Genomic DNA, 11,641 nt, shown 5'->3' on the forward strand with positions numbered 1-11,641 from the left:
TCGGCCTCCCTGGAATCCATGGCGGAATTCTCTAACATCTCTACTTCTGAATTTAAGAAATATTTTGAGATTAACAAGGGTTCAGCTATGGCCTGTTCTATTGCATGTAATGCATATATGAGGGGATGGAGGCATTAAATCATATCTCAGGGGATGGGTTATTGCATACGCTTCTCACAACAAAAAGATTAGGTTGATGCAACAAGAGAATCTGGATAAAACAATGAAGTATTTTTATTTGCAGCTTGTCCCTCCCTGGACTTCTGTCAAAGACTACAATGTACTAAATATGAATTGAACAAATTACATTGATCTAAAGCAGAATTCGCATTGAGTTGTCTGAGACAGAGGTACTGGGAAAGGGGAGGAAGGCCAGGCAAGAACCTGGCATTTTGATTGAAACAACAAAAATGTCAGAATTATATTCCATTTATTAAAGATAACCATAGCAATGTATACACAATTCCAAAGAATATGAATTTAGAGATTCAGAAATTTTATTCTGAACTATATAGGATGGATCAGGATCTGATAAATCAGGAATTTGAAAATTTCTTTTTGAATTTGGTCCTTCCACAGTTGGATTCACAGCAAAAGGACCTACTTGCAGAGCCTTTGTCAACCAAGGAAGTTAAGTGGGTTATTGAGAATATGAGGAATGGAAACGCTATGGGGCCTGACAGTTTTCCTATAGAATGGTAGAAGGTACATGTGGATTTTTTTTTACTCCTAAGCATTTTTGTTTTTATAGTAAGCCTTTTGAGTAGGAATTTTACCAGCATCGTTATATGGTGCTTATATTTCTGTTATTCCTATACCTCATAAAGACCATACCAACTGTGAAAATTACCATTCAATTTCTTTAATCAATGCAGATGTTAAAATATTAACAGCCATTCTTGCTAATAGACTTCAGTGTTTGATACAAACACTAGTGCATCCTGATCAAGTGGGATTTATTCACCAAAGGCAGGGTGCAGATTATTTAAGGTTTGTAGTAAATTTGATCGCCTTGAATAACAAAAGAATGGATTTGGTGGCAGCTATTTCACTTGATGCTGAGACAGCATTTGGCAAATTACATTGGTAATTTATGTCTGTGACATTGGAAAAAATTGGCTTTCTACAGGAATTTTTGGGATGGATTAGAATTTTATATCTCTCTCCTAAGTCTCGAGTGATGACCAATGGAATTCTTTCAAGGTTTTTATTTTTTGTCTACAGAGGGGCACAAGACAGGGCTGCCCTCTTTCTCCCTTGATATTTGATTTGTGTCTAGAACCCTTGGCATGTGCAGTTAGGCAGAGCAGAGACATTCATGGGTCTGTGCATGACCAGGTTAAATATAAAATGGTTTTATATGCTGATGACTTCTTATTTATTAGTAGGTTAGAGTCTTCTATGCAAAAACTAATAAGATTAACCTTTGGTACACTTTCAGGGTATACTATTGTTTGGTCAAAATCTGAATTAATGCCAGAAGATAATATTAAGTTACCTGATGTAGTTACTAAATGGCAATTCCACTGGCATCCAGAAGTTATAATATACTTGGAATACAGGTGCCTAGAGATATTTCTCAAAAGATTAAACTGAATTTAAGTGGATTGCTGGCAGAAATATTTCTGGATTTGGAAAGATGATCATCAATTAATTTAAGTATTTGGGGCAAGATTGATATACTTAAGATGAATGTCTTACCACATGGTAATGTATGTATTGTGTAATATTCCTCTATATATTGCCCAAACATATTTTCAAAAATTCTGTGCAGCATTTCAGAAGTTCATTTGGGGGATTTCTCATCCTCGGTTTTCAGTTAAGAGGATGCAGTTGCCAATTAGGGAAGGAGAATTTAATTTCTCAGATTTGGTCTATATCATAAGGCATTTCTGTTATCTCCTACCAATCATTGGAAGATATATTTTTTCATTTAACATTCCTCCATAGGTTGTTTGGAGTCAAACTATTTGACACCTCTATTTAGGTGGATGGCACTAGGATCTAGGCACACTAAAAAAAAAAAAGTAATGATTCCACCCACCGGAACTGGCTAAAGAAATATGGCATTTAGGGCACAATCCTATGCAGATAGACGGCCACCTCTGAACTCAGAGGCGACCATCTATCCAATGCAAGGCAGGAAAAGCATGGAAGGGATTATTCCCTCCACGCTCCTCCTGCCCTGCATTTTCAGCTAGACAGCCACTTTGGGACGTCTAGCTGTGGGATGGCGGAGCAGGGGAGGAGGCTGCTGCACGACACACGGGATGTGTCGTACCAGCATTTCCATCCTCCCCACCCCAGAATGCCCCCCGGAATGCCCCATTTTGGCCACTCCGCACTCCTCTTCCACGTGGCCATAGGATTGGCAGCCATAGGATTGCTCCCTCCATGTCTTGTCAGCTGCAGTTTGACCCCTATTCCCATGCTTAATTAACTTTATGGAGGAATCCTGATTTGAAAATAGAGAAAGAGCTGTTTTTGTGGAGGAATTGGGTTGATCGTAGAATTTATGCATTAGATCAGCTAATAGGATCTAAAGTATAATAGGCTGAGTTTTTACCATTTTCAGTATCACTTATCAACTAGTGCTGGGTGACAATATATTCAATTACAGCACCTCTTCTTGTCTATATATGGGCCATCAGCAATGAGTGCTTCAGCACCTTCTATATTGTTTGAGGTATTGATTGGCTCTTTAGAAAAAAGCTAAACCTACAATAGTTTGTTTATAAATGTCTTTTGAAATGTAATAAATTGGACGATCAGTATGTTAGAGAAGAATGGAACAGGGAACTGGAATGCTCTATACATGCCTAATCAATGGGACATTGCCTTAGCTTCCATGTGTACTTGTTCTATAGATTTAAAACTAAGCCTGATTCAACAAGAATGATGTTTTGTGTATATTGGACACCACAAAGGCTGCATAAGAAAAAGCTGGCTAGCTCTGCTAGATGCTGGTGATGCATAATGCATTGCTGAGGCATATGATGTGGGCATGCCCTGTCGTGGCTTCCATTTGATGGGAAGTTACTGCCTGGCCTGCATAAACTTTGTTCTTGAAAAATCTGTGCTAATTGTGGATGCACATGCACTTTTAAATTATATTCCTGCGAAGTGGGGATTAACGGATAATCAGAAAAAGTGGACTCTGAGAAGTCTAGCACTTGCGAAGAAACGTATATTCCAAGCCTATAATTCAGCAGACTAAAGATTTTCCTGCTCTTGCTGCATTTAAACGCATATCTTACAGTTGTCATTTTCATCTGGATGCTTATTTAGACATATGGACTGCTAATGTTAACACATATATTTAAAAGAGAAGCATCAAAACTTTTTGTTTCTTTGTTTTTTGTTTTGTTTCTTTTAAATCAGTGATGTTGTGAAAAGTTATTGCTATTGGATATACTTTTATTCTTGTTTTTTGCATGTTCTTGTTTGTAAGTGTTTTCCCCCTTTGTTTTGTTTGTTATAATTGCATTTTTAAAAAAATCTCCTTTTCCATTTACTAAGTGCACAAGGCCTAACTAGGAGGACGTTAGGTCCTTTCCTGTTACCTACTCTTAACTGTCCAACATTTGTTCCCTCGTAAATAAGGCTTACCATAGATTTTGCATCCTTGAAGTCACTGGGGTGAAGTCTGTTGACTTCAGCATGTTCGACATTAAGACCATAAAAAGCATTTCAATCTTCCTGAAGCCTAAACTCTCCCTTTTTAATGAGTATGTTATTGTCATTATCACTTCTTGAGTGCAAATCTGCTGCAAAGAGCAAAACAGCTAATGAGGTAGTTGTGTTCCGTTGAAGTCAAGCCATTAAGAGTAAAAGTGTGTTTGCTGTTTATCTCACAAAGGCGACTCATGCACAAGTCAGTTGAGGTAAGAGCCTGTGTAGAACCAATTAATGTTCCTTTCACCACCCACTCCTCTCCTGGCGGTGAGAAGTCCAGGGCAGCCTAAATAGGGTCAATTTCCTTTAGCAGGGAACATTGGATACTTATGGTGTCTTTGTGAATATCTTTTATGTTGGTAGGGATGCAGCCGGAAAACTGGGCAGTATTAGTCAGAAACAGAATCCCTACAGGCCCCTGAGTCCAAGAAACACAGAGGCCGCTAGGCTGCTTCTCCCAGACTTCTGTTTCTACCATTTATCAAAGCCATTTCAAAAGTAATTTTTCTGGTCTTTGACTTTCAAGAGAATCCTATGCATTCCATGTGGCAGGGTGCATGCGCAGAAGTCAGAATGGCTTTGCTAAGAACACAGTCCTATTTTTTGCACCCTCAATTATTGGAGCCCCAACTTGGAGGCTTCTGATCATCCAGTGCAGGCAGGAAGAGCGGTGGAGGCGATCTTTACCTCCCTGTCCTCCTGCCCTGCAGTGTTTAATAGATGGGCTCTTTTGCCTGTCTAGCGAGGGCGCTTCGGAGGGTGAGGTAAGGAGACTGGCAGAGGCTCAGGATAGCTCGTATCCTGGCCTCTCCAGTCTCCTCCCTTCCCTGCCCACCAAAATATCCCCTTTTCCCCCTCTCCAAGGTCGACTTTCCAACCTCGGAGGGCAGCCAGCATGGTTCTTTCTGTGCCAGCTGTGCGGGGTTGGGGCAGGGGAGTTGGATCTCTGATTCCTCCTTCTGAGGTTGGAGTGCTATCTCTGACCTTAGAGGGGGGAATCCCCAGTATCCTGTGGCCCCTCAGACAATGTCTAGGGGTCACAGGATTGCTCCCTGAAGGGCTTAATTGAAGAGCTGGAATGAAAGGGCGGAGATGTCAAAGGTACACAGAATATCATCTAGCGCCCTACACGTGTTAAATATTGTAATGTGCAATTCTTCAGGGGTGACTAGTTCTTTCAAAGAGAAACCAATGCTTTCTTTCAACACCATGGTATGGTTTTTCTTTGAAAGTGCTGAATCAGAGTCATTCCTGAAAAAGACTTATAATATCTACAAGCTTTGGGGCAATAAAAAGGTTTAAGTTGACTGGGGGGGGGGGCTCCTCAAATTTAATTCTTGCAAAACACATGTGATGCAAGAGATCTGTTACTCTTTTAAAAACAAAACAAAAACTTTAATATAGCCACTATGGTGGGTGCTCTAATTTTGATAGGAGCATCAGCATTGGGGGAGGAGGTTTGACCTTTCACCCACTGCCATTTTCCTAATCACCCCCTTCCCCCCCCCTTGCTATTAATCCCAGCAGTGAAGAAAGATACATATCTGTATTAAGCCTGATCTAGTAGTTTCCAGGGGGTGGGGTAGGGCAATTTCAGTCAGCAAAATGACTTGAGGGAAAGTGCAACTGCTCCAGTGGATATTGAAGTGCGAATACCCAGCTGGTGCAAAATAAACGTTTGAGAGATCTGATCTCCTGTGTTGTACTTGTCTTGGCCCTTTTTGCAAGCTATTTAGGCCTTGAATATGTTGGGGGTGGGATATCTGTAGAGCGTCTAGTCAACTGAAAGCATCATCATCATCATAGCAACAATAATAACAAAACCAGAGTGAATAACTAAAATGTATGCGTATGGTGGTTTTCTTAATATACATTTTATTTTTGCAATACAGTATCACTACAGCATGAACCTAAGTTTGCTATACACAAAGATGACAGCAGTAATGAACATGGTCTCATCTGGATGTAACACTAAACTATGGCTTAATTTTACAAGAATGAGCTTTGGGCTTATGATCTTCTTCCTTCCCACTCCTCCTGTTCTAGCATGGCTCTGAGGAGATGGAAGATCTTGCTTCCTTTTTAAATGGACCATGGTTACTCATAACGTTTGAACCTGGACAAACTGTGGTTAGGTTTAACTATTGTTTAGGAAAACAAGCCACTGTTAAACCATGGTTTAGGATTCTGTCTTATTTCTGTAAACCATAATTAAGATTAACCACACTTCTGGGTCTGGACATAATATTAAGCCATGCTCATTTGAAAATGGAAGCAGAACTTCCAGTCTCCTCTTCACAGCTGCACTGGAGGAGGCGGGGGGGGGGGAAGGGAGGGAGGGAGGGAGGAGCACATGAGCCATAGGCTCATTCACTTAACAGTAAACTATAGCTTAGCATTATGTCTACCAGATCTATATGTTTTAGTTGTTGGATGCTCAATTCCTGTCTTATTCTCAGTTTAGTAAATAGGGGAGTTGGAGTTCACTAAAGTAAAGTACACAAGTGGCCAAAGAAAGACAAGAGAGGCCTGAACGTCAGCCTGAAATCTACAGAAGGGCAAGTTTATTGTCCTGCTTTTCTCCACTGAGATTATTTTCCTAATCAGAAAAGGCCTCTGAGAAGAGGAAGTTCTCAAACTACCAAATCCATGGAGTGGAATGGCCTTCTTGACCTCCCTTATCCAAAGCATCTGCTGTCCTCCTACTTACATTAGTGGGAGTTGCATAGAATCACATAAAGAAAACAAGTTGCTTTTAAGTATGAAATGGTAGCATTCCTGCCCTTTTAACCAAGCATTTTCTCAGCTTCACTCCCATTATAAGTTCACTTAACAGAGTGCCAGAAGAACTTTTTCTGTTTATATAATGCTTTGCCATCATCCCTTGATTGATTCTTCTAGTACAGGTGATTGTGCTGTAGTTATCACCCTAGGAGTTGTCATTTTTGTTGTATCAATGAAAGTGCAGCAGGCTGCTCATGGTGGTGGCTAGAACCTTGCATGTGTTGTGTAGTAACCTTTTGGATATAATGTTATTCTGCCTTCTCCTTCATCCTATAACTTGGCTCCCTTTCTTGATTCCCCATCTGGAGCAGTGCATCCTGCCAGCCATCTTTGCTGTGTATCAGCTGCCTGATGCACATGGCATTCTGGATTGAGTGGACTGGTGTGTGGGATAGAACCAGTTTCAACTATACAGCCCTTGTCTCGTCAGCTCTGTAACATAAATCTTCTGTGAGCTTCCCATTCATCCAACAACAAAAGTTTCCCCAGCTTCAGAAAATTTATTTATGGAAAGTTTGATATTCCTTGTTGTGGCCCTCATTCCAAGAAGCCGTTTGAGGCTATTCTTCACCTAAAGGTCATTTGTCTCTCAGTTCAAAGTAATGGGGTTGAGAGGTATTGTCATGGGCAAAGGTTTGGGTAAAATCTAGAGCAGAGGTAGGCACTCCTGGTCCTTTTTTGTGTCCCCTGCTACCCTCAAATGACCCTGCTGCCAAATTCAGAGGGAAGTCTGGAGGGAAGCAGCAATCCATGGGGAAGAAGATAATAATCTCCACCTTGGTTTGAGAGGTATGCCCTTCTTGCCCTCCCCCACTTCCATTACTGCTATGATTGCTACCCTTCATCTTTTTAATTTTTTTTAATTCCTCTTAAAGCCATTTACTTTATAGCCTTGGAGACTGAGTATCTTGGGAGTTGAAGGCTGCGAAATGCCTGTGTATTAAGTGGTTGTCTTCTAAGTCAATCCAGAAAGCACCTGCATTAAAAGAGTAGAAAATTGAAATTTCTTGTTGTCTCCACAGGGGAGGGGGAAGCTTCTGTTTGGTAGTGATGGAGAGCAATCTCTGACTATTAATGATTATGAAGGAGTTTCATTACTAGCAAGGGAATAGAAAGAACCAATGTGTTCCGTTCACCTTTTTTTCATTTGCCATTCAAATGAAAGCACAATATGACAGGCTAGTACAACAGCATCATTAAAATGTCTTCTGTGTAACACACGGGTGTGTAAAATGCTTGCTCCCATATTAGTAGCCTTCAATAAAGTAGAAAGCATGTTCCTGTGGATGCAGCAGTCAGAAATATTAGCCAGACAGCATAGTCAAATCACTTTGAAAGAACATCAGCTATCTTTCAAATAGCAATCAACAAAGTTTGACCAGGTGGCAAAGAAGCTTAATAACCTGCTCTTTATCTGCCAGAAGGAATGGAGGCAGGGGGTGGGGGGAATCAATGAGTAAGCAGAGTAGTGCATATTATCATCAAGCACCCAGTTATAGCCCTGCTTCAGCACATTAGCAGTATACAGTGTGTGGATAAAACTATGTCTGTCCACAATGAGCTGATGTTTCACGACACTTGCTATTTGGGAATTACATTTCATGCTAGCTAAAGGTGTACCATTGCTTTATGATTCAGAGCTTTTTCACAACTTGTACACAAGACTTTGAACTTGTTCTCAGGCTGGTTCAAAACACCAGAGGAGCCTCCTGCTGTCTGACCCCACTGTTCCATTAAATCTACTGCTATCTAGGGATGTTGGAGGAATCTGTCCAAGGGAGTGGAGTTCGCCAAGTTTTCATCAGCTCAGCACCCCAGACTTCAGCTTGTTTCCCCATGAGCTGGCCTGACTTGATCTGCATAGAGTCAGGCCAATTTGTGGATTTTGGGGGGGGGGGATTTGCATAAATAGAAATTTGTGCAAATTGTAGCTGCAATTTGCATAATTAGCATAATATGCAAATTACAGTCAAAATTTGTGCAACTTGCACTTCTATTTACACAAATAAAAGCAAACGAACTGGGAAAAGTTCCCAGATTTGGGGGGAAACCCCACAGCTCAGCCTGCAGATGCAAGCCAAATTGGGGCACCACGGAAATCCATTAAGCCCCAAAACGGCCAGATTTCCCAGCAACGGACATCCCTACTGCTATCAGTCCCTATCACAAACATAGTTTTCTTCATAAACATGGTGGTTCCTCTGTGGTGGCACCTCTATGCTAGTTTACATTTACCAATCATATTTATGTATGTACGGGCCACAGCAAATGAGACAAATGCAGCAGTTGTAGGAGGCATCAGCAATAGATACTGGGAGCAAAATACACCCAAATCAATCCCCCCAGTGCAGGCAGAAATACTCTTGCTGAGCAGGTGCTTCTAGACTTGCACCCTAGCAGGTCAAAAGGAAAATGAAACTGTTCTTAGCCAGGTAATTCTTTATTTCCATTTTCCCCCACGTTATCCCCACCCCACCCCAACAAAAGAAGAGTTTCAAATCGGATGTTGATCAGCAAAATTATTAGGAATCCTTTATTTATGACTACTGTATACAAACCATCCTTGAATGTATCAAAATGGCTCAAGGTAGAAAAATAATGCCAAGCATATCCTGTTGAGTATATACTCAACAGGGTAACCTATACTCCAAATAATTTGCTCTTTAGATTCCTGAACTCCAATAGAGTTTGGTTACTCTGGAGGGACAAGTTCAGTATTCTGACATTGAAATAAGCACTGTGAGATGAAGCTAATGAAAACATGTGTTTGGATTGACTGAAGGATGGCCCTGCATGATTGGTACCTGAACAGTTTGAAGGATGCCTGTTTCATTGTACAAACACCATGTAGTAGACGACTGGGTAAAACACAGACAGCCAGTTTAAGCAACTGCTTATGAGGTGGTATAGTCCTTGCAGAGGGATGGCCTGTATCACCTCACTGTTGCTTGGGGAAGACGTTTAATGACATTTGCAAAACATACAGCACTGGAGAGAAGGCCTGAAAATTAGCCTTCTCTGTTGTCACCTGAGATTCAGATAGACAAAAGCCCAAACAGTAAAACCTGAAAATCAATTCATACAAATTGGCAATTTTATGCCATAAAAAGCCAAGGCTAAGCTGATACAAGATCTGCTGTGATTTGTAAAGAATAGTTTTTAACGTCAGATTGAGAACAAGGAAGTTGTCATCACAGCCTCAAGTGGTTTAGGGTGACTCCCCACAATGGAAGGAATTTGCTTCTCTTCTAAAAAGAAGGTAGCAAATTGATAAGTAAGAGCCCTTAAAAACGGCTCAACTCAATTAGCAAATTCCTTGAAATTAGTCAACACCTTTGTTCCAAATCGGCAATTACTCTGAATAATTTTAAAAGTGGGTAGCAGAGTCAATATGCAAATCACTGACAGAGTAAATTTGCTGGGAAATCAGAGTTTAAAAACAAAGGTTGTAGTTTAACAGTCCTGTCTCACGCAACTTGTTTAAGCGTTATCTGCTCCTCTAATCTCCTCAGTAGCATTATTGCATGAAAGGTAATAGATTTTTTTCTCTCCTAAAGGCAGAAGTTATTAAGACGAATATACGTAGTTTTTTGTTTCTAAGAAAGTTGTCACCTGTACTATATCCATAGAATCTTTTGTACCGTTGATCATTAAATAGAATGATACTATATCATCAAATAGTAAGCAACTACCTCAAACAAATGTGCTGCAATCATTCCCTCCACACATTAGACATTGCGAACCATATTTATCACCTTTTGAAAAACTGGTGGCCTCCAGAACTAATTTTGAACTAATACTCCCAGCATGCCTGACCATTGGCCATGCTGGCTGAAGCTGATGGGAGTTTGATTGTTAGATTTGTATCCTGCCTTCCTCCAAGGAGCTCAAGGCAGCACACATGATGCTCTCTCCACTTTATCCTCACAACAACCGTATAAGGTAGGGTGGCCAAAGGTCACCCAGTGAGCTTCATGGCCGAGTGGGGACTAGAACCCAGGTATCTCTAGTTCTAGTTCAACACTCTAACTGATACACCACACTGGCTCTTGAAATTCAAAACATCCGGAGGGCACCAGACTGGGGAAAGTGGATCGAGAGAGAGAGGGAGAGGGAGAGAGCGGGAGAGAGAAGTTAGATGTCAGGGTGGAAACTGAGCCCATAGAGCCCCAGAGCAGTTCTGATTCTGAGGAGGACCAGCAATCCGTGGGAGAGGAGCTCGCTCATCTCTCACAAGCACAGCAGCTGGCAGAGATTCCTCCTGCCGGCATTCCTGGGATAGATAGTGACCCTGGCAGCGAGAGAGTGCTGGAGGGGGCTTGCAATTATTTGATCTGCAGGCTCCATTTACAATCTCACTGCCCATTGTTTATTACAATTTGTAAAGAAGTACTTGATCAAGCCACATGGGACCGTAGACTGGTGAGGTATGCTGAACTGGTGGCAAAGTGCTTTACCATGTGCCCAGATCATGGCTCATTCAACCAAAGTAAGCCTTCCAAAAACAGGTTGATTGGTCCTATGACAAAATCTAGCAGTAAGATGAAGAAAACACAATTTTGCAACTAATTCAACACTGCTGTCACTATCCAAAAGTAGGGATGTGCAAAAGTCACTTACCTTTTCGCGGATTCTGTTCATGGGGGGGGGAGGCGTTCCGTCCCTCCCCCCAGAATCCTCGACAGGGGGGGAGGCGATCCGGTCCTCCCTCCCGGAATCCTCGACAGCCGGCTGTGCTCTGCGGCGGCTCCGCAGAGCAGCCGACCAGGCCCAGGCCAGGGCCGTCCGCAGCCAGATTTCTGGCCGCGGAGGGCTCTGGGTAAAAAAAAATAAAAAATAAGCGTACACAAATGGCGGCGGCTACGGCCGCCGCCATTTGCGTTCCTTATTTTTTGCCGTCTTAGTCTACATAAATATTTACGTAGACTAAGACGAAGACAAGAAAGGGGAACGCAAATAGCGTACTGGGCGCTATTTGCGTTCCCCTTTCTTGTCTTCATCTTAGTCTACGTAAATATTTACGCAGACTAAGACAGCGAAAAATAAGGAACGCAAATGGTGGCGTACGCGTACGCTTTTTTGTTTTTTTTTACCCAGATGTAATAGGCTACATAAGTCTTTACGTAGCCTATCACGTCTATGGGGGTGGGGGAGAAAAAAACACAGACTGCAAATGGCGGCG

The sequence above is a fragment of the Heloderma suspectum genome, chromosome 9, assembly GCF_057233095.1.
Source record: "Heloderma suspectum isolate Gila_16-S chromosome 9, 16-S_ref, whole genome shotgun sequence".
Classification (NCBI taxonomy): Eukaryota; Metazoa; Chordata; class Lepidosauria; order Squamata; family Helodermatidae; genus Heloderma; species Heloderma suspectum.